This window comes from Ovis canadensis, chromosome X (assembly GCF_042477335.2).
Source record: "Ovis canadensis isolate MfBH-ARS-UI-01 breed Bighorn chromosome X, ARS-UI_OviCan_v2, whole genome shotgun sequence".
NCBI classification, from domain to species: domain Eukaryota; kingdom Metazoa; phylum Chordata; class Mammalia; order Artiodactyla; family Bovidae; genus Ovis; species Ovis canadensis.
Genome location: NC_091727.1, coordinates 110,478,611 through 110,503,793, shown reverse-complemented (window position 1 = coordinate 110,503,793; position 25,183 = coordinate 110,478,611). Strand labels below are relative to the sequence as shown.

The 25,183-nt window shown below is 37.0% G+C and overlaps 1 protein-coding gene and 1 pseudogene across 1 annotated transcript in view; one reads left to right on the top strand and one right to left on the bottom strand.

Annotated features, from left to right (window-relative positions):
• TENM1 (teneurin transmembrane protein 1) overlaps window positions 1-25,183 on the top strand; it is an 899,404-nt gene that overhangs the window by 421,384 nt on the left and 452,837 nt on the right. The gene's annotated exons all lie outside the window — the stretch shown is intronic.
• Window positions 22,558-25,183, bottom strand: part of LOC138930108 (large ribosomal subunit protein eL32 pseudogene) — a 35,378-nt pseudogene continuing 32,752 nt past the window's right edge.

Genomic DNA, 25,183 nt, shown 5'->3' with positions numbered 1-25,183 from the left:
ATATTCCCAGTAATAAGAGTTAATGGAGAAATATTATCTAAGATATTTCGAGTGATTGCTTTCAGTGACCTTCAAGAACCCTTCTAATGCAAGGACTTTATGATTATTATTGGGCAAAAAGTGAGATCGCTCTTGTTCTCTCTGAAACCCCTGGAAGATATAAATTGGATGCCATTTTTGCATCTGAATCTCTACTCATCAGACAAAGAGAACCCAAATGGAAAGGATAAAAATTGAAAATCTGTGTCAGTTCAACACTGAACATGGAGGGCAGGAGTGGTTCTCTGACTTTAGATAAGATAATAAACTGTAATTTATGTAATCAGAATAAGATAAGACATAAAAATAATGTATGACTAACTGAAAAGTATAAGTAAAAGCCAAGCAGAAAGAGAAATGAGTTATCTGATACAGGGAAAAATTGAAATGAAAATGATGGGCTGCATGTCAGAAAGTGAAATCAGGACAGAAACACTAGGACAAAAATACATTGACCGACATATGAAAAAGGAATCGGACTGGCATATTTTAAATTCATATGGCCCAGAATCATTCACATTAATTCAAAGACTTGAAGCTTGAGAATTTCATGGTGCTTGTGCATGAGAGGGAGTTGAGGTTAGTAGTAATTAAAGAGGGGGGAGAAGTTTCTTACACTTATATAGGCCAGAAACATTTTCTCCTACTCTCAGGTATTATGTTCTCTTGCCTGTTTCCTGAAAAAGACTTAGTATTGGAAAAGTTTTAGGTATAACACTCTGTAATGAAAGAATTAGAGCTTAAGACTCTAGGTGTCAAACCATTGAGAGCCTACGATCTAGTGTCAATTCTGAATTCAGGTCTGCACTCTGCCAGTGACATCAATGACATGTCAAGCCTTTAGCCAAGTCACTAAACCTATCTATAAAAATTTTCTCATATAGTCAATAGGGATGGCTACGTCATGGAGTTGAATATCATAAGAATCAGTAGAGGGTATATCACTTTGAAATTTTTATGGAGCTATAAAAATTTACCAATTTATAGTACCTTATTATTTGCTGTCCTTCTTTAAATTTTTTAAATATAAATTTATTTATTTTAATTGGAGATTAATTACTTTACAATATTGTATTGGTTTTGCCATACATCAACATGAATCCACCACAGGTATACAGGTGTTCCCCATCCTGAACCCCCCACCCTCCTCCCTCTCCATACCATCCCTCTGGGTCGTCCCAGTGCACCAGCCCCAAGCATCCAGTATCATGCATCGAACCTAGACTGGGAATTCATTTCATATATGATATTATACATGTTTTAATGCCATTCCCCCAAATCATCCCACCCTCTCCCTCTCCCACAGAGTCCAACAGACTGTTCTATACATCTGTGTCTCTTTTGCTGTCTCACATACAGGGTTATCGTTACCATCTTTCTAAATTCCATATATATGCATTAGTATACTGTATTGGTGTTTTCCTTTCTGGCTTACTTCACTCTGTATAATCGGCTCCAGTTTCATCCACCTCATTAGAACTGATTCAAATGTATTCTTTTTAATGGCTGAGTAATATTCCATTGTGTATATGTACCACTGCTTTCTTACCCATTCATCTGCTGATGGACATCTAGGTTGCTTCCATGTCCTGGCTATTATAAACAGTGCTGCGATGAACATTGGGGTACACATGTCTCCTTCAATTCTGGTTTCCTCGGTGTGTATGCCCAGCAGTGGGATTGCTGGGTCATAGGCAGTTCTATTTCCAGGTTTTTAAGGAATCTCCACACTGTTCTCCATAGTGGCTGTACTAGTTTGCATTCCCACCAACAGTGTCAGAGGATTCCCTTTTCTCCACACCCTCTCCAGAATGTATAGTTTGTAGACTTTTGGATCACAGCCATTTTGACTGGTGTGAAATGGTACCTCATTGTGGTTTTGATTTTCATTTCTCTGATAATGAGTGATGTGGAGCATCTTTTCATGTGTTTGTTAGCCATCTGTATGTCTTCTTTGGAGAAATGTCTGTTTAGTTCTTTGGCCCATTTTTTGATTGGGTCGTTTATTTTTCTGGTATTGAACTGCAGGAGTTGCTTGTATATTTTGAGATTAGTTGTTTGTCAGTTGCTTCATTTGCTATTATTTTCTCCCATTCTGAAGGCTGTCTTTTCACCTTGCTTATAGTTTTCTTTGTTGTGCAGAAGCTTTTAAGTTTAATTAGGTCCCATTTGTTTATTTTTGCTCTTATTTCCAGTATTCTGGGAGGTGGGTCATAGAGGATCCTTCTGTGATGTATGTCGGAGAGTTTTTTGCCTATGTTCTCCTCTAGGAGTTTTATAGTTTCTGGTCTTACGTTTAGATCTTTAATCCATTTGGAGTTTACTTTTGTGTATGGTGTTAGAAAGTGTTCTAGTTTCATTCTTTTACAAGTGGTTGACCAGTTTTCCCAGCACCACTTGTTAAAGAGATTGTCTTTAATCCACTGTATATTCTTGCCTCTTCTCCTTTGTCAAAGATAAGGTGTCCATAGGTGTGTGGATTTATCTCTGGGCTTTCTATTTTATTCCATTGATCTATATTTCTGTCTTTGTGCCAGTACCATACTGTCTTGATGACTGTGGCTTTGTAGTAGAGCCTGAAGTCAGGCAGGTTGATTCCTCCAGGTCCATTCTCCTTTCTCAAGATTGCTTTGGCTATTTGAGGTTGTTTGTATTTCCATACAAATTGTGAAATTATTTGTTCTAGCTTTGTGAAAATTACCGTTGGTAGCTTGATAGGGATTGCATTGAATCTATAGATTACTTTGGGTAGTATACTCATTTTCACTATATTGATTCTTCCAATCCATGAACATGGTATATTTCTCCATCTATTAGTGTCCTCTTTGATTTCTTTCACCAGTGTTTTATAGTTTTCTATATATAGGTCTTTAGTTTCTTTAGGTAGATATATTCCTAAGTATTTTATTCTTTTTGTTGCAATGGTGAATGGAATTGTTTCCTTAATTTCTCTTTCTATTTTCACATTATTAGTGTATAGGAATGCAAGGGATTTCTGTGTGTTGATTTTATATCCTGCAACTTTACTATATTCATTGATTAGCTCAATAATTTTATGGTGGAGTCTTTAGGGTTTTCTATGTAGAGGATCATGTCATCGGCAAACAGTGAGAGTTTTACTTATTCTTTTCCAATTTGGATTCCTTTTATCTCTTTTTCTGCTCCAGTTGCTGTGGCCAAAACTTCCAGAACTATGTTGAATAGTAGTGGTGAAAGTGGGCACCCTTGTCTTTTTCCTGACTTTAGGGAAAATGCTTTCAGTTTTTCACCATTTAGGATAATGTTTGCTGTGGGTTTGTCATATATAGCTTTTAAGTGACTTGATTCATAGGAAAATATTTTTAAATTTCAGATTGTTTGGACCACCTGGAAGTTTTGAAATTCAGATAAATTTCTCAAATTATATCATTCAAGTCCTTCTTTATATTGCTGTTAAGAATAATCCATAGGCCTGATTAAGACCAGGAGACATGGAAATTTGTGGTTGGATTATTTAAAACGTTTTGGATTATTTTAGATTTTTATCTTCCCAGAATCATGTTATCATTATCCTATTTTGTCCAACATTGGCCTGAGGTGTATAGCCTTGCAATAACCTTCCTGTGAGATTACTATTTGCTCTTTGGAAAATTGTTTAGTTCTTCTTTAATGTCTCAAGTATTGTTACACAACCTTACAACATTCTGCTGTGGACTGACCTGAGGATGTGGAACATTGAGTTTTTTGTTTTGTTTTAATTAAGTAAGGATAGCCTCTGGAGGAGTCCTGAGATGACTGAGGGTTACTTTCTCCAAAACCTCATTATCAGGTTAAAGTAAAAGCAAATCTCAAACCAGATCCTGCCATGTGCACATATATTATTTAGATATTTATTAACAAGTCAGCATATAAAACAATTTGTTCAACATGTGCCCTAAACTCAAGGAAATCCCAGTTCAGTGTCCTTTCAGGTACTTAAGAGATTCAGAGAAACAGCTTCCCTGTGAGAAATCTAAAAGATATTATGGGCTTAAAAATAAGTAATAAGTGTTAATCACTCAGTCATGTCTGACCCTTTGCAAGCCCATGAACCATAGCCCACCAGGTTCCTCTGTCCATGGAATTCTCCAGGCAAGAATACTAAAGTGGGTTGCCATTCCCTTCTCCAGAAGATCTTCCTGACCCAGGGATTGAACCTGGGACTCTTGCATTGCAGGCGGATTATTTACCTTCTGAGTGGAGTCCATTATGGGCTTAATCCTATCTTATAAAAGGTTCCCCTTGTGGTGAGAAGACCATGTAATCATGGTATGAAGTTCAGAGATAGTGTATCTTTGGCTGTTGGTTGCTTGAGAAATGATGATGATGAACACAATAAAAAAGAAAATAGTAAACAGCATCAACCATATTATCATAGCACAGTTACATTACCAAAAGGTAAATTTCACAAGGGAAGGAACGTTATTTACCACTCTGTCTCCACTACCTAGAATTTTTCTTGAAACATTCAGTTCAATTTAGTTCAGTCACTCAATCGTGTCCCAATCTTTGCGACCCTATGGACTGCAGCATTCGAACCCTCCCTGTCCATAACCAACACCCAGAGTTTACTCAAACTCATCTCCATTGAGTTTGTGATGCCATCCAACTATCTCATCCTCTGTCATTCCCTTCTCCTCCCAACAACAATCTTTCCTAGCATCAGGGTCTTTTCTAAAGAGTCAGCTCATCACATCAGGTGGCCAAAGTATTGGAGTTTCAATTTCAGCATAAGTCCTTCTGATGAATATTCAGGACTGATTTCCTTTAGGATGGACTGGTTGGATCTCCTTGCAGTCCAAGGGAGTCTCAAGAGTCTTCTCTAACACCAAAGTTCAAAAGCATCAATTCTTCGGTGCTCAGCTTCCTTTATAGTCCAGCTCTCACATCCATACATGACTACTGGAAAAACCATAGCCTTGACTAGACAGACCTTTGTTGGCAAAGTAATGTCTCTGATTTTTAATATGCTGCCTAAGTTGGTCATAACTTTTCTTCCAAGTAGCAAGCATCTTTGAATTTCATGGCTACAATCACCATCTGCAGTGATTTGGGAGCCTCAAAAAATAAACTATGCCACTGTTTCCACTGTTTCCCATCTATTTGCCATGAAGTGATGGGCCCGGATGCCATGATCTTAGTTTTCTGAATGTTGAGCTTTAAGCCAACTTTTTCACTCTCCACTTTCACTGTCATCAAGAGGCTCTTTAGTTCTTCTTCACTTTCTGCCATAAGGGTGGTGTAATCTGCATATATGAAGTTATTGATATTTTTTCCGGCAATCTTGATTCCAGCCTGTGCTTCGTCTAGTCCAGAATTTCTCATGATGTACTCTGCAAATAAATTAAATAAGCAGGGTGAAAATATACATCTTTGACATACTCCTTTTCCAATTTAGAACCAGTCTGTTGTTCCATGTCCCAGAGAAGGCAATGGCACCCCACTCCAGTACCCTTGCCTGGAAAATCCCATGGATGGAGGAGCCTGGTAGGCTGTAGTCCATGAGGTCACTAAGAGTCAGACACGACTGAATGACTTCACTTTGACTTTTCACTTTCATGCATTGGAGAAGGAAATGGCAACCCACTCCAGGGTTCTTGCCTGGAGAATCCCAGGGCAAGAGGAGCCTGGTAGGAGGCGTCTATGGGGTCGCACAGAGTCAGACACGACTGAAGCTACTTAGCGGCGGCAGTAGCAGTTGTTCCATGTCCAGTTCTAACTGTTGCTTCCTGACCTGAATACAGGTTTCTCAAGAGGCAGGTCAGATAGTCTAGTATTCTCATGACTTTCAGAATTTTCCAGTTTATTGTGATCCACACAGTCAAAGGCTTTGGCATAGCCAGTAAAGCAGAAGCAGATGTTTTTCTGGAATTCTCCTGCTTTTTTGATAATCCAACAGATGTTGGCAATTTGATCTCTGGTTTTTCTGCCTTTTCTAAAACCAGCTTCAACATCTTGAATTTCACAGTTCATGTATAGTTGAAGCCTGGCTTGGAGAATTTTGAGCATTACTTTACTAAGGTGTCAGATGAGTGCAATTGTGTGGTAGTTTGAACATTCTTTGGCATTGCCTTTCTTAGGGATTGGAATAAAAACTGACCTTTCCAGTCCTGTGGCCACTGCTGAGTTTTCCAAATTTGCTGGCATATTGAGTGCAGCAGTTTCACAGCATCATCTTTCAGGATTTGAAATAGCTCAACTGGAATTCCATCACCTCCACTAGCTTTGTTTGTGGTGATGCTTCCTAAGGCCCACTTCACTTCACATTCCAGGATATTTGGCTCTAGGTGAGTGACCACACCTTCGTGGTTATCTGGGTCATGAAGATCTTTTTTCTACAGTTCTGTGTATTCTTGTGACCTCTTCTTAATATCTTCTGCTTCTGTTCAGTCCATACCATTTCTGTCCTTTATTGAGCCCATCTTTGCATGAAATGTTCCCTTAGTATCTCTAATTTTCTTGAAGAGATCTCTAGTCTTTCCCATTCTGTTGTTTTCCTCTATTTCTTTGCATTAATCACTGAGAAAGGCTTTCTTATCTCTCCTTGCTATTCTTTGGAACTCTGCATTCAAATGGGTGTATCTTTCCTTTTCTCCTTTGCTTTTCCCTTCTCTTCTTTTCACAGCTATTTGTAAGGCCTCCTCAGACAGCCATTTTACTTTTTTGCATTTCTTTTTCTTGGGGATAGTCTTGATCCCTGCCTCCTCTACAATGTCAGGAACATAGTTCCATAGTTCTTCAGGCACTCTGTCTATCAGATTTAATCCTTTGAATCTATTTGTCACTGCTGATACTGCTAAGTTGCATCAGTCGTGTCCGACTCTGTGCAACCCCATAGACGGCAGTCCACCAGGCTCCGCCATCCCTGGGACCCTCCAGGCAAGAACACTGGAGTGGGTTGCCATTTGCTTCTCCAATGCATGAAAGTGAAAAGTGAAAGTGAAGTCGCTCAGTCATGTCCGACTCTTCGCGACCCCGTGGACTGCAGCCCACCAGGCTTCTCCGTCCATGGGATTTTCCAGGCAAGAGTACTGGAGTGGGGATGCCATCATTTCCAATGTATAATTGTAAGTGATTTGATTTAGATCATACCTAAATGGTCTAGTGGTTTTCCCTACTTTCTTCCATTTAAGTCTGAATTTGGCAATAAGGAATTCATGATCTGAGCCACAATCAGCTCCCAGTCTTGTTTTTGCTGACTGTATAGAGCTTCTCCATCTTTGGCTGCAAAGAATATAATCAATCTGATTTTGGTATTGACCATCTGGTGATGTCCATGTGTAGAGTCTTCTCTTGTGTTGTTTGAAGAGGGTGTTTGCTATGACCAGTGCATTCTCTTGTCAAAACTCTATTAGCCTTTGCCCTGCTTCATTCTGTACTCCAAGGCCAGATTTGCCTGTTACTCCAGGTGTTTCTTGACTTCCTACTTTTGCATTCCAGTCCCCTATAATGAAAAGGACATCTTTTTTGGGTGTTAGTTCTAAAAGGTCTTATAGGTCTTCATAGAACCATTCAACTTCAGCTTCTTCAGCGTTACTGGTTGGAACATAGACTTGGATAACCATAATATTGAATGGTTTGCCTTGAAAATGAACAGAGATCATTCTGTTGATTTTGAGATTGCATCCAAGTACTGCATTTCTGACTCTTTTGTTGACCATGACGGCTACTCTGTGTCTTTTGAGGGATTCCTGCCCACAGTAGTAAATATAATGGTCATCTGAGTTACATTCACCCATTCCAGTCCATTTTAGGTTGCTGATTCCTAAAATGTCAACATTCACTCTTGCCGTCTCCTGTTAGACCACTTCCAATTTGCCTTGATTCATGGACCTAATATTCCAGGTTCCTATGCGATATTTCTCTTTGAAGCATTGGACCTTGCTTCTATCACCAGTCATATCCACAATTGGGTGTTGTTTTTGCTTTGACAAAACAACATAGAAAGCGTTTAGAAAATTTTTGAACAGCAACAATTAACTATTTTAGTAACTGGTGGGCAAGCCATTGTTCTAGGCATTATCCCATTTACTCACCATATAAACCTATGTGACAGACAAGTTAAATAAAGTTTTTATTCTATTTGAATGTTCAGGTAATGAAGTCTATTAATTGAATGAAATTTATGTTTAACAGAGCATCACACTTCAATTTTTTAAAAAATTTTAACCCTTTTAATTGCAAATTTTTTAAAAATCAGCAATTTTCCTGCCTCAGTAAATAGAATCCAGAGGACATTCTGAATTTTTGATTAGCTGATTGAAGCTTTTCTCAGAGTCCCAGGAGAATCTTTAAGCATCAATTGTTTCACACAGAATAAAAAATGGAGAAGGTGTAATACATTAGATTAAATGCATAAATAATCTCATAACATTCTCTAGAAGTTGCTTTTTCTTTTTTTCCCTTCTTGTGGGTGTGGACAGGGTTATGTTATTAAAGTTTTAATATAATCATGTTTTCTTCTGCCAGTTCTCTCATTTACTCATACATATTTCATGGAGAGCCAGTAGTGCACAGTGAAGAAAGCACAGGTTTTGGAGTATGAAACATTACACTAGAATCTAAGTTCTATCATTTAACAGTTGTGTAATGTAGGCCATTTTCTTAACATTTCAGAGTCTCAGTTTCCCCTTATATGAAATGAGTAGCATTCCATTTAATCTCAGGTTTGTTGTGAAGATTGAATTAATAGTATATGAAAATCTTTCACATCATTGCTGTTGCTGTGAGAATCTCATGCACTCTGAAAGGCAATTTAAAATATATAATTCGCTTTAGAAACACATGAAGTATGACTCATAGGCAAGAGATTATTCTTTGAATGTTGGCAAATCTTTGATAGGATGTATACAAAAAATTAATTAGAAAAATACTTTGTTCCTTTTTTAACAAATGACAATGATAAAATACTAATCCAAAATAACTAAGGTAGTTTTTAAAGTTTTACAGCAAATGGTCTATTTGATAAATTCTGTATAGTAAAATGAATTAATTCTGAAACTATTATTTATTTATGATTATGAATGCAGTGGCTAGGGTACATTCCATTGCTCTGTGTAAGGTGATAAGCAAATTCAGACTTAAGGTGGCAAAGAGCATAAAATACTTGAGGGAAACCAAAGTGTTTTCAAACACTTTATAAGCACTCATTTACATAGAAATAACTGATATGCAAATTGTAAATCATTCTTCTATATTTGCAAAAACAAGTACTTAGAAATATTTCTTTAGTTATGTTGGACTACTGTATATATTTTAAACATGTTGCATGTACACATACACAAATGTACACACACATGCACACATATGTACATACCTGTGTATATTAAGTGTTTGTGTTTTAGTGAGCTATAATTCTTATGAATCTTTTTGCAAATCTTTTTGCAAAGCCAAAAGAAAGGTTATTTTGTTGCATTTCATCAACAGCTATTTTATCATCTCCTTTCCAGGATGCTGATGTAACTACCATTTTATACCAAGTGATTGATTTTGTCTTTATGACAGTTGTGTGATTTTTTAATCTTTGTAATCATCTCTTGATATATTCACAGACAGAGTAATTTCCAAGATATTTAGAAAGAAGCAAACATGTTCTGTTTATTTTCAAATTTTATACCCAATGCATTGTCATTAGCACAAGATTTTAAAATACTTTTTACTTTTTTTCAAATGCATTAAACCCCTAAGTAAAACTAATTTCCTTTCAAATTGCTTAAAATTTGAAACCAATACGATTTTGTTGCATAGGAGGATCCTTCTCTCAGCTATTTTATGTGCTTTTGTTTCAAACAAGTGCTTCTTTTCTATCTAATGTTCAAATAACTATTTGCCAAATCTTTTTCAGTTTGTTTCATTGAATGATTCTGTTTCATTGAACAATTCTCAACGTCTTAAATCAATTTTATTTCCTTGAGTATGGTGTTTAGATAAAATTTGGTTTAGTCACCTAAACTACTTATTTTTTAATTAACAGAAGTTTTTATTATTGAAAATTATCTCTAAAGTATAAAATGCTATGTACATACTGATGGCACTTTAAAGAAAATAATGGAATCTATTTAGCTTCTGCCCATAATTTTCTTGGCAGCTATTTCAGAGGACAATAGTGATTTAAAATTTAATATTGTCTGGTATTTTGCAAAGTCCCAATTAGAACATTATAATTTATTCTATAATGAAATTGGTGTTGGAATAAAAATTCCTGGATTTAACAGAGTAAATCAATTGTATCTTGGTTTTAGGAAAGTTTCCTTAATGTGTTGTTTCATGCCATGACAATTGAAAATTGTCTTTATAAACAGTGTAAAGCACTGTAACTGAATTTTTTTTGTTTTACACATTTATTTGCAGTTGTGCTACAGCGTATGATTTGGTGGAGCATAAGTAGAGAGTAAACCTTTTATTTTATGCACATAGGCTCTTTGAATTGTATAAATAAGCATTTCTAAAACCCTGAGTTGACTCTGACAGACCTGGGATATTGATATAGTAGCCTGCCAGCCGTTTACAGTCATGCATAGCCTCTTGAACTCAATAGGAAATAATGAGGAAACAGTCATAAATACATTCAATTGATTATGCATTACTACTGATGCTTGTATTGCCTTTCATACTGGCCAGGCCTAGAGTTTTAATAGTTTCTTGCACTTGCTGATGGAAACATTAGATATGTACCATCAAGACAGAAATAACTTCTTTGTTTGATTTAGTGAAAATATTAAATCCTGTTAAAACTTGGTTTCCACAGTACTACCAGGCTTCCCTGGTGGCTCAGATGGTAAAGAGTCTGCCTGCAATGAGGGAGACCCAGGTTCAATCCCTGGATCGGGAAGATCCCCTGGAGAAGGAGATGGCAACCTACTCCAGTATTATTGCCTGGGAAATCCCATGGACAAAGGAGCCTGGCAGGCTGTATAGTCCATGTGGTCGCATAGCATCAGATACAACTGAGCGACTAATAGTTTCTTCTTTCTTCTACCATAATACTGGTTGCAGAGTCAGACACAACTGAAGTAACTGAGCACTCATGCACACACCACAGTACTAACATTGGACATTACATTGTGTCAGCTCATTCATATCCATAGGATTCAGTTAAATAAAACTGTTCATGAACTGGAATCATTCCTGGCCACCAATACCAGTTATATCCTGCCTACCCTCCATCCTTTATCACACCTCTTTCTGTTCACCCTACTATATTAGTCAAGGTCTAATTAAGAAGACAGAAACAGAAATGAAAACAGAGAGAGAACATTCGAACTTGGTTACACAAACCATGGAGGAATTGAGGAACTGAATGTGGGATATTTAGGACACCACAATAAGTGGTGGTGGAAACCACCACTGCCTCTTGGGTGAAGGGATAAGGGAAGAGTCAGCTAACATGGAAACCTAGGAATGGGGAGCATGGATAAGGAGCAGAAGAAGGGAAACATGAATACAGAGTCTGAGGGCAAAGAGACTCAAAAAAAGCACAATTGTTGTGGGCTTTTGGAAGGAAAATGGGGAGAGAACAAACAGACGAAAGTGAGCTTGAAGCTCTGGAGAAGTGAATAAGCCATGTTAATAATAATAATAACAATAATCATGGTGTGATGGTGAGATAATAGTAGCTAATATTGTGGAGCACTATTTTAGGCATTGTTCCAAGCACTTTAGATACTAGGTCTTTTTAATCCAACAATGTCCTGCTGAGTTAGGCATTATTACTATTTCCATTTTATAGATGAAGCAGGGGTACAGAAAGGCTGCTTAACTTGCCCAAAGTCTTACAGCCAAGACTCAAACCTAGGTAGTCTGATTCCACATATGGAATACTTAACCTCTACCCTATACTACCTCCCAAAGGAAAACTGTGCTGTTTCCCTCTTGGCCATTCCATTCCCTAGCCATCTGCACAAATGACCATGTCTTAAGCTAATTTGATGGAACTATTATAACTCTGGTAAGAAATAAACTCCTTTGCCCTTGGGATTTTCTAGAAAAGAATACTGGAGTGGGTTAAGAAATTAAAAAAAAAAAAAAGCTTTGGCAAGTATTGCAGCTTTTATTAAGACATTTTCTTTTTGGCCAAAGTAATCTTGAGAAAAAAGAACAAAGCTGAACGTACCAAACTGACTGATTAGGGACTATACTACAAAGCTATAGTAATCAAAACACTGTGGTGTGTCACAAAAAGAGACACAGAATGGTGGAACAGAATAGAGCGCCCCAAAATAAATCCAAGCACTTAGGATCAGTTGATCCATAATAGAGGAAGCAAGAATATACAATGGGGAAAAGACAGTCTCTTCAATACGTGATGCTGGGAAAACTGGACAGCCCAATGTTAAAGAAAGAGATTAGAACATTTTCTCATACCATACACAAAAACAAATTAAAAATGGATTAAAGACCTAAATGTAAGACTGGAAAACATAAAACCCTCTTGAGGAAAACATAGATAGGCGATCTTTAACATAAATCAGGAATATTATTTGAATCTGTCTCCTCGGGCAAAGGAAACAAAAGCAAAAATAAACAAAGGGGGCATAATTAAACTTAAAAGCTTTTGCACAACAAATGAAACCATTAACAAAATGAAAAGACAGTCTACTGAATGGGATAGAATATATGCAATAATATCACTGACAAGAGATTAATATACGAAATAACAGCCCATACAACTGAATATTAAAAAACAAACACCCAGAGTAAAAAAAAAAAAAAACACCGAAGATCTGAATAGACATTTTTCCAAAGAATACATAGAGATGACCAACAGGCAAATGAAAAGATGGTCAAACAGCACTAATCATCAGGGAAATGCAAATCAAAACCACAAATAAATATCACCTCACACATATCAGAATGAATATCATTAAAAAAAAAAACACACAAAATTTTGGCAAGACTATGGAGAAGGGAACTCTTGAACACCATTGGTGGGAATGTAGATTGGTGCAGCCACTGTGGAAAACAGTATGGAGGTTTCTCAAAAAAACTAATAGAACTACCATCAGTTCAGTTCAGTTCAGTCGCTCAGTCGTGTCCGACTCTTTGTGACCCCATGAATCACAGCACGCCAGGCCTCCCTGTCCATCACCAACTCCTGGAGTTCACTCAGCCTCACATCCATTGAGTCAGTGATGCCATCCAGCCATCTCATCCTCTGTTGTCCCCTTCTCCTCCTGCGCCCAATCCCTCCCAGCATCAGAGTCTTTTCCAAGGAGTCAACTCTTCACATGAGGTGGCCAAAGTACTGGAGTTTCAGCTTTAGCATCATATGATCCAGAAATTCTTCTTCTGGGTCTATAGCCAAAGAAAATAAAAACACTAATTTGAAAACATACATATATATCAATGTTCATGCTAGTAGTTTTTTAGAAGAGTCCAAGATATGGAGCAACCTGAAGTGTTCATCAATAGATGAATGGATAAAGAAGATGTGGGCTATATACATACATACATACATATATATACATACATATATATACATACATATATATATATATATAAATGGAATTTTTCTCAGCAATAAAAGAACAAAATAATACCATTTACATTAAAATGAGTGGAACTAGAGGTTATTATTCTTAGTGAAATAAATCAGAGAAAGACATATAGCACTTATATGTAGAATCTAAAAGATAAAACTAATGAACAAATAAAACAGAAACAGACTCACAGATATAGAGAACAAACTAGTGGTTAGCAGTGGGGAGAAGGAAGAGTAGAGGGACATGATAGATTGTAGAAACTACCATGTATAAAATAAATAAGCTACAAGGATATATTGTACAGTTCAGGGAATATAGTAAATATTTTATACTAGTTTTAAACAAAATCACTGCAGATGGTGACTGCAGCCATGAAATTAAAAGACGCTTACTCCTTGGAAGAAAAGTTATGACCAACCTAGATAGTATATTCAAAAGCAGAGACATTACTTTGCTGACTAAGGTCCATCTAGTCAAGGCTATGGTTTTTCCAGTAGTCATGTATGGATTTGAGAGTTGGACTGTGAAGAAGGCTGAGCGCCGAAGAATTGATGCTTTTGAAGTGTGGTGTTGGAGAAGACTCTTGAGAGTCCCTTGGACTGCAAGGAGATCCAAGCAGTCCATTCTGAAGGAGATCAGCCCTGGGATTTCTTTGGAGGCAATGATGCTAAAGCTGAAACTCCAGTACTTTGGCCACCTCATGCGAAGAGTTGACTCATTGGAATAGACTCTGATGCTGGGAGGGATTGAGGGCAGGAGAAGAAGGGGACGACCAAGGATGAGATGGCTGGATGGCATCACTGACTTGATGGACGTGAGTCTGAGTGAACTCCGGGAGTTGGTGATGGACAGGGAGGCCTGGCGTGCTGCGATTCATGGGGTCGCAAAGAGTTGGACATGACTGAGCGACTGAACTGAACTGAACTGATGCAGATACATTCTCTCTTTTGACCCAAATAGGACACTTACTGTTCTGCACCTTGTGTTTTGCCATTTAAATCTATCTTAAAGATCCTTATTTTAAACAGGTGACTAGTTCCAATTGCACAAATGTACTATAATGTGTTTACCAACACTGCTTTCAGTTAATTTAATTCATTTGCTATTATAAAAACATACTGTGTTTTTATGCATGTCATTTTATATATAAAAAGTACTAGAAGTAGAATTTCTGTTCTGAAATATCTGTGCATTTTTAATTTTGATAAATATTGACAATATTTGTCAAATATTGTTAAATTGTCATCAGTAGAAATTAGATGAGTTTGGATGTATCACCAATGTATGAGAGTGCCTCAAGCACTTGCAAACATAGGGTGTTATCAAACTTATTGAATTCTGCCAATCTGATAGACTCAAAATGCAATAATACTGTATTTTTGTTTTGCATTTTACTTATGATTTATGAGAGGGGGAATTTTTCATATGTTCCAAGGTCAATGATATTTTATTATTTATAAACCATATTATTTATCACCTTAGATTGTGCATCCTTTATTATAGATTTTTAGGGTACTCTTTGTATAATTAAGGAAAAAGTGAAAGTGAAGTTGCTCAGTTGTGTCCGACTCTGCAGCCCATGGACTGTAGCCTACCAGGCTCCTCAGTCCATGGGATTCTCCAGGCAAGAGTACTGGAGTGGGTTGCCATTTCCTTCTTGAGGGTATCTTCCCGACCCAGGTATCAAACCCAGGTCTTCTGCATTGTACGCAGACACTTTTATGGTCTGAGCCACCAGGGAAGTCAGGAAACCAGTCATTAGTCATTTATTTGAAGTTTGATTTGCAAATACTCTTTCTATTTTCTTTTCTTTTGTGTTTTTATTTTAAATTTTTTAATACAAATGTATTTATTGTAATTGGAGGTTAATTACTTTACAATACTGTATTGGTTTTGCCATACATCAACATGAATCCACCACGGGTGTACACGTGTTCCCCATCCTGAACCCTCCTCCCACCTCCCTCCCCATACCATCCCTCTGGGCCATCCCAGTGCACCAGCCCCAAGCATCCTGCATCCTGCATCAAACCTGGACTGGTGTTTCATTTCATATATGATATTATACATGTTTCAATGCCATTCTCCCAAGTCATCCCACCCTTGCCCTCTCCCACAGAGTCCAAAAGACTGTTCCTATACATCTGTGTCTCTTTTGCTGTCTCGCATAGAGGGTTATCATTACCATCTTTCTAAATTCCATATATATGCATTAGTATACTGTATTGGTGTTTTTCTTTCTGGCTTACTTCACTCTGTATAATAGGCTCCAGTTTCATCCACCTCATTAGAACTGATTCAAATGTATTCTTTTTAATGGCTGAGTAATACTCCATTGTGTACATGTACCACAGCTTTCTTATCCATTCTTCTGCTGATGGGCGTCTAGGTTGCTTCCATGTCTTTTGTGTTTTTAATGGGGTCCATGTGTATGTGTGTCTGTGCATAATAGGTTTTTTTTAATGTTCTATGTGGTTTAAATACCCATACTGGGAAAAACAGGCTATGCTTACTAATCAAGAAATCTTACTATAATCTTACTAATCAAGAAAGTTTCAAAATTGGCTGGCTCATTTTCAGTGTAGTTGGGAAGGTTCTAGTGTTATGTTTTAGTTTAATCAAAACTACTTTTATCCTTTATTTCAAAATTTCTATTCTGGATTTTTAATTCTAAAAATGCTTTTATGTAAGCATTCATTGTATGCTTGGAAAAGTGTGTCATATAAAGTGTGTAAAAATATTTTTTCTTGTTAATGTAGTATATTCACATAGAAGAAAAAAACAGAATAAAAAGAAACAAGAAAACCTTTCAGCATAATTTTTTTGTTCTGATGCTTCTGATTTGTAGAAACAAATTGGAAGCCTTTATCCAAGATAGTTTATACAAAGTTATCAGATTTTTTGATTCTGATGCTATCATTAATCTTAATGATCAAGTCATGACATTTGTTAGGTAGCTGTATGTATCTAAGCATTTGTGTTCAGTTCCATCCAACTCTTTTCGACCGTATGGACTGTAGCCTGCCAGGCTCCTCTGTCCATGAGATTCTCCAGGCAAGAATACAGAAGTGGGTTGCCATTCCCTTTTCCAGAGGATCATCCAACCCAGGGATCAAACCTAGGTCTCCTGCATTGCAGGCAGATTCTTTACCACTGAGATACCTGGAAAGCTATATGTATCTATAGGAATGTAAAATAAGACCTTACTATTTAGCACTGATTGAGATCACCTGTGTCTTTCCATTCTGGCCAAACATGAATATTTTAAAAAGTCATTGATGTTACATAAAGTGCTTTCTTATTATTAATATACCAGATCTATTTGATAACTGATAACAAATGATTTAAATGTTTGTTAATTGTTAGCACAAATAATTTCATTGTGTTCCAAAGCATTTTCTTAGTGTCAAGTTAAATCTCTGTCTAGTTTATGTCCATGATGTCACACATATCTCCTGTGAATATTCCTTTATTCACTCTGTATGATAAGCTACATGATTTTATTGAGCAGTTATTATATAGGCACTGTTCTAAGGGCTGGAGATGCAGCTCCATTGAGGAGCATATATTCTGGCTTATTTAATGAAATTGCCTTTTTTTTTAATCATCATTACACTCAAGTTCCACTCTGTATATAATACTGTCTGTATTCCTCTCTTACCTCTTATTATCCTATCAGCTTCTGAAAAACAGGTATGCTCCATTTTACCATGTAACTCATTTGATTTGAATTTGTACCTTATTACATCCAAATTCTTCTTTGAGACTTTCAAGATTAGAAATATCAAATACTACTTCCCTTTGTATCTATTGAGATGATTTTCCTATGACTCCTCAACATATTTGCTCTTGCAGTAATATCTTCAGCACAGCACACTTCAAAATCATTCTTCCTCATGTTGTTCAATCAACTCATGTTGTTGTTCTCACCTCATCTGTTTTCTCCATCCTTCAAGGCTAGCATGTAGCTGAGTGAGAAATGCATATAATGACATATCTGGATTCTTGTCCCAGATCTTAGCAGCTCTGAATAACTGTGTGACCTTGAGCAGGTTAATGAGATAAAGCATTTAGAATATTTCCTGGCACACAGAAGACACTACTTTTTTTCTCTCCAGTCTCACTCCACATAGTTTTCCTCGAAGACTTTACTGAATACACACTTGTCTGAACTAAGCTCTCTTTCCTCTTAACTGCAAATATTCCCTATGTCACACAAACCAAGACTATTTTATGATGATGTTATTTGTAATTTTTTCTCCCTAAGTAGATTATAAACGTCTTTTTTAAAAGTATTTTTCTGATGTGGGCCATTTTTAAAGTCTTCATTGAATTTGCTACAATGTTGCTTCTGTTTTGTGTTTTGACTTTCTGGCTGCAAGGCATATGGGATCTTAGCTCCCCAATCAGGGATTGAACATGTACCCCCTGCATTGAAAGGCCAAGTTCTAACCATTAGATTGCCAGAGTTGTTCCTAAATTATAAACATCTCAAAGTGAAACTTTTCTCCTTGTGCATCCACTACCCCCTTCCCCAAAGCACGTGAGGTTATGAGGCAGTCAGTATTTTGGTGGTTATTTTGTCTATATGTGAAAATAGGCTAGAAGTGTCAAACTTTTTCTACTGGTAAGATACAACCCTAGGAACATATATAATTTGAGGACCTTTTACATCTCTTTTCATCCTGTTGTCCCTGATAATGTCTATTGGTCTACAGATGACTGGATACACAAATTTATCAAGAACCATTTCATGACTCACAAAAATCTTTGTTATTCAAAATAATTTTTCAATACCTCTTAACTGGTGTTAGGATTATAGAGGGAAATGGAACAAAAACTGTAAAGATTTAAAATATTGTAGGATAGAGGGACCAGTGAATTAGCATATTTAATTATAGATTTTGAATGACTTCAAAGGAAGCTCAGTTTTTTTCAAGGGATTAAGCCAGGAACTGGGCCCTTATTACAGGAGGCCACTTGGGCCTCCATTTAGCCAGTTTCTGGCACATTCGTTGACAGGAATAATTTAATGACTGTGAATAATCACCAAGTGTAGGAAATAAGGTCCTCTTTGAATCATAAAGCTTTTAAACATGAAAAATATTATGCATTTGTTTGAGAACGGTGAAATGTGTGAACTAATTTTGTATTGTCCTACCAATTATGAATGTGTTATTTCTGGCAAGCAGGTCTCTTTAAAATTGCATATGCTCAGTTCCTTGCCAGGGAGGTGAGAGAAAAACACTGTCAGCGTCTTTATACCCAGCTGGGGCCAGGTGTTGTTCATTAACATGTAAATAGTGCAATTACTGCCAATTAATATTTTTTAAAACATTAAAGTTGATCAGAACAGTTATAGCACCGATAAAATTTTTTAAAATGCATGCATCTTAGTGCATAGGTTCATGGAAGGCATATAATATATAATTTGTACTTTTATTTACATAGAGCATCAAGTTGCTATTCCTTTGCAGAATTTCATGTATGTGATTAGAATGGAAAGTAAAAAGTACATTGGCTGGTTACTGACCATAGCCAAATAGTGCGATTTTATTCTAGTTTACAATTGATTGTCAGGTTACAGTGGCTTATCCTTCAAAATATTTATTCAGTTCCTACCATGTATAAGGAATTGCATTAAGTGCTAGGCATTCAGTGATAAACAAGACATAAATGGTCTGTGCTCCATGGACTTTATAGTCTAGTTGGTCTCCACAAATAAACACAGAGTAAACATACAAATAAACAAACAAATCAATGCCACTATTAGCACTCATTTGAAACAAGAGGGTGCCATTTGAAAACATTATGGATTGGGGTAGACACAGTTTGGATAGAGTTAGGAAACTATATGTGAATAAGTAACATTTTAGCTGAAATTCAAAATGTGAGCTGGTGATATCATAGTGAAAAGAATGAAGAAGAGTATGTTAGCAACAGAGAACAGTGCTTAGGAAGACCTTGAAGCAGGAAAGAGTTTGATGTTGTCAAAGAACTGACAAAAGGGATGAATATCCACTTCAAGATAGTGGTTGCCTCTGGGGAACAAGGGAGCAGGATAGAATTTAGCTTCAAGAGTAACTGTAATGTTTTAATTCTTTAATAAGAGATGTGAAGCAAATATGATAAAAAGGTAACATTTGTTAATTTCCCATGGTGGATTTATAGATGTTTGTTATATTACTGTCAGTACTTTTCTATATTATTGAAATACCTGATCACCAAAGAGAAAAAAGCTAATGAGAAGAGATGAAGTTGAAAATTTCTTTCACTAGCATACACTGGGTTTAATTTGGTATAAAGTAGAGTCAAAACTTTTCATGTATTTTTGCCTCAATCTAGTCTTTAGAAAAATACTCTTTATGTGCTTGAGGTAGTCTTAGCTGCTACTGATACTTAAGCAAACTCTATTACTTGTAGATAAGTTGTGATGTCAATAGATATAACATGGCAACAAGCACATCTTTCTGCTGCACCCCACCCTTAGGTCCAATCATTTGTTTTTTGTTTTTGTTTTATTTTTTGTCTGCACTGGGCCTTTGTTGCTGTGTGGTGACTTTTTCTAATCACAGCGAGTGGTGGCTACGCTTCATTGTGGTGCTTGGGCTTCCCATTACTGTGGCTTCTCATGTTATGGGCTCTAGTCTGACGGGCTTCAGTATTGTGGCAAATGGGGGCTTAGTTGCCTGGCCACATGTGGGATCTACCCAGACCCAGTATAGAATCCATGTCCCCTGCACTGACAGGCAGATTCTTAACCACTGGACCACCAGGGGAGTCCTCAAAAATTTATTTTTATAGATATAAGACCACTTGGAGCTAACACAGAAGGACTTAAACAGTGGGACTTTTTGCAGGTAACTAAATCCCTTTAATGAGAACAACCATTAATAAATAAGCCCATCCTACATCAATTAGTATTATCATCTAGCTAACTGTTATAGTGCTAAGACTTTAATTATATTCCCAGGGAAAAATAAGTCATGCCACCCTCTCTGAAAACTAAAATCAAGTAAATAAGGTACCCTTGAAAGTAAGTTCTTAAATTGTGGTATTTTAAGCCCTGTGCCTTATCAAGGTAATTTTATACCTGGATTGATAAATCTCTAGGAATACCTAGTGAATGAAAAAAAAAGTTGGAGAGAAAAACATTCTTATAAATTGTTTTGGGAAGCCCCCCCAAAACTATATGAGATGGAAAACCAGCCAGAAAATAGTCATCTGGAGATTGCTCTTATTAATCTATTCGTGTGACTGAGGACAGGGAGCCAGACATTCCAGTTTAGTCACATTAGGACTAAATTTCAGTTCAACAAGTTTTTGAGTCATTACCATATGCAAGGAACTTTATAGGCTGAAACTGAGTAAAAAAACTGAGTAAGATACAGCTTGAATACACAAGGAGTTTATGGTCTACCTGTGGAGGTGAAATACAAACTCTACCTTATTTAGGAACAGAAGTAAGAATGGGAGTGGGGGACATGCTAAGGTGGCCAGAGAATGGGAAATAACTCCATTTCTTTCAATTCCTAGATAAAATGGTTCCAGTTGGACTGATGCCCCTTATTCTTACCACATTTTCATGGAAGGCAAGCTAGTAGAAATCTAGAAATATTCATTGTAGTTTAAATGGCTGTTTTAAATACCAAAGTAAAATTAATGATGTAAGATTATCTTTCACAACCCAGGGAAACTGTATTTTTCTTCATAAAAAGTCCATTTATAACAATGAATGTCAAGGTCCCATAAGCATTAATATAAATCTTACAGTTGTGGTTTAAATAACTGAGAGTGTATTTGGTACTCCAGAATATAGAGCTTTATGCATTATATTTCATAAAGTTTCAAGCAGAAATTTTATTCTGCTTGACAAAGTGTATCTTCTGTATTTAGTATAACAGTGAGCTCTTCCCAACAGAGTACAACATTCTTGACTAATGTTTGATGCTGGTCCCAAGACAGTGGTACTCAAGGTACTTGTCTTAGAAAGAAGAAAACAGAAAGATTAGCTTATGCTTTAAGGTTGGGAAGACCTGATTTTATAAATTGACTTGGATGGAAAAGTGCATAAAGTATAATGCCAAAGTCATTGAGGTCTGTTGTCTGTTCCAAAATAGTGATCCCTGGTGGAAAGGCAGTGTAGTGCATATTGCTATGTGCTGCAGAATGAAAATCTGTTATATCACCGTTCATAAGCAGGACCTGCTGAACTGAATAAGCACAGATGTACTTCAAATTAATATTTAATCTGATACCAGAAGCACTTAAAGGAGTTAGGGATATGAGTTCCTCATAAGAAATGACTTCTTTCTCACAGAGAGCAATTATGGTACCAGAGATAACACAAATAAGATTCTCCTTAGGCTTAAAGAGTAAATCTAGAGGTGATAGTGTGTCATTGTCTCTAGTTTGAATTTTCTACAAATTTCTTTAAAGAAGAAAAAGAATTATTTTTTAATGTCATGGCATGGATCTAAAGCTAATAAAGGGACTTTGATTAAGAGACTATCTCAGTCCTTGAGAGTAGATGAGAGTGACTTTTCATTGACATCATTAGAATATTATTAGAATAAAATTGAACCAAGTAACCCTTATTAATCTTTAAAAGGAAAGTGCCATAATCAGGTTACAATTCTAATTTATTTTTGTTGCTTTTTGAGGCCAACTTTAGAAAATAAATCCCCCAAATAACTTTGAGTCCAGAACCATCTCATGCCTTTCATTTTAAACTCAATTTTCTTCCATGATTTTAGCATCTTATTACCTATTAACTACTCAGAAACTACCATGTTATGTTAAAGTGACATTTCATATTTTTGATTGTAAAAGGAACAACTGAACCTACTATTTCAAATAGGTTTAAAACAAAAGACATTTTGCAAATAGTATAGGTATTAACTGGAACACATTGTATGACACTGTAGGCAATACTACACTTTACTGACTGTCATGTTTGCTTTTATTTTTGCCGAGCTTTATGGTTTTATTAACACAAACAAAATGTGCCACAAGCTGTCTATTCCTTTTCTTCCCTGCATAACCTGGCATTGGTATTGATAATTCTGATGCCCAAGTGGGCTGCTCTATCCACAAGGGTTTTGCAGTTCTTGGAGAGGACTTTGTGAGCAATCTCAGCACAGTAAGATTTGTTGCACATCAGCAGCACTTCAAGCTCCTCGATGTTGTGAACCAGAAAATTCCAGAAGCCACTGGGCAGCATGTGCTTTGTTTCCTTGCTGCTCCTGTAACTGATGTTGGGCATCCAGATTTGACCTTTGAGTCTGCTGTGCACCCTGCTGTCAGTGCCTCTGGTTTCCACCAGTTCCACTTAATTTTGACATGTCATTCTGACTGGTGCTGGATGGACGCCTTGGTCCTCTTTTTGACAATCTTGGGCTTCACAGGGGATCTGAGGGCAGCCAAGATGCCAAGTAGGAGATGGCCCCCACCTCCATAGGCAGTGCTGTCGGGTTTAAAGTATTAGCTCCTTCTGAAGGACAGTTAGCTTTTATATGATCAAAATGACAAGTGCGTGTTGTATTGAGGTAACTACTTTTAGATGATGGGTCGGTCTTATACATGGTGTCAATGAGAAGCTATGTATATCTTTCTGTGTTAGAGGGGATAAAAAAAAAACAAAAAGATGTTCCTTCCCAACCATTCATTAAATGATTATTGAAATGTATTATTTATTTATGTATTTGCTGAGCACCAATGATAGCCAGACCCTAGATGTACAACATTGAGTAATGCTGCTTATGGGGCTTGTATTCTAGTGGGAAAAAGAGGAACACATCCAAAAAACAAGGGAAATTTTTAAAATTAAAGATATAAGTATTATGAAAGAAATAAACAAGATGTGATGAGGCAATGGTATGGTAGGGAGAAGCTTTCAAGCATAGACATAGGACTTGTGGTGGGAAGAGCTGGCTCCATCTAGGGGCTGCGTTAGAAGACCAGTGTGCCAAAAACATACTGAATTAGGTGGAGAACAGCTCAACAGGAAACGAAAAGCTAAACACAGGTCAAGTCACAAGGGTTTGGAAGCTATGATGATGAATTTAAACATCTTTCTAACTGCAGTAGAAAGCCTTTGAAGAAATTTAAGCAAGGGAAGGGAATATCCAGGGCTGTTTATTGTAAAAGAAATAGATTGAAAGGGATAAGATCAGAAGTGGAGGACTAGGAAGGAGATTATTGCAGTTATTCAGGTAAGAGATGATAATAGCTTGCAATGGGAAACAAAGAGAAGTAGATAGGTTCAAGATATATTTCTGAAGGAAGTCACTAGAATTTGGTGATGAAGTGGGTGTCACAGGTATGGGAAAAAGTGAAATCTCTAATAACTCCATTTTCTTGTTTGAGCAACCGAGTACCTTGTGGTGTTACCTAGGTAAGAAAGGAAAAGAGTGTGGTGAGATTAAGGGACTCAATAGTTGTATTTTAGGGGGACTTCCCTGGCAGTCCAGTGATTAAGACTCCAAGCTACCACTGCAGGGGGCACGGGCTCAATCCATGGTTGGGGAACTAAGATTCTGCATGCTGCACAGTGTGGCCAAAAAACAAAATAAAACCAACCAGACTTATATTTTAGAGATGTTAAATGCATATTTATGAGATACCAATATTGTGTCTTGAGTTTTAGCTGGGTACCCAAACTTAGGCTCCAGGAGCTCTTGAGTTATCCTTCAACTAACTGAGAGAAGTCAGCAAACAGCCACATTTAGAGTCATTATGTCTTGATGATCATCTCTGAATACCCACCCCTTTGGATTCAGGCATTGAAGGCTCTTATCAAAATATCAGCACCACCTCCATGGTAGTTCATCATTCCAATTGCAGTCTCGTGGCACTGACTTGCGAGAATGCACCACAGGATGAATGAGTTTTGTTGGGATACATGAGAGTTTTTTAAAAGGGATTCAATTATAGTTTTATTTAAGAATGTATATTTGGGTGGGATTCTGTAGCCAGAGGGGGAAGGGCCACTTGGGAGGAAAAGATGAAGCTGTAAAGAAAAGGGGGTTTTAAATAAAGAGGGAAGAAGAAAGTGTTCTAAATGAAACTTTGAGTCATTTCACAACTTTGCATAGAACCAACCTAGACAGCATATCAAAAAGCAATGACATTACTTTGCCAACAAAGGTCCGTCTAGTCAAAGCTATGGTTTTTCCAATAGTCAGGAATGGATGTGAGAATTGGACCATAAAGAAGGGTGAGTGCCAAAGAATGGATGCTTTGGAATTGAACTGTGGTGCTGGAGAAGACTCTTGAGAGTCCCTTGGACAGCAAGGAGATCAAACCAGTCAATCCTAAAGGAAATCAACCCTGAATATTCATTGGAAGGACTGATGAAGCTAAAGCTCCAGTATTTTGGCTACCTGACAAGAATAGCCGACTCATTGGAAAAGACCCTGATGTTGGGGAAAATTGAGGGTAGGAGGAGAAGGGGATAACAGAGGATGAGATGGTTGGATGGCATCACTGACTCAATGAGTTTGAGCAACCTCTGGGAGATAGTAAAGGACAGGGAAGCCTGACATGCTGCAGTCTTAGTGACTGAATAACAATAATACCTCACTTCTAAATGTTTATATGTAAATTATTCCAAATTCCTCTTTATTAATAAGATTGCAAAATTT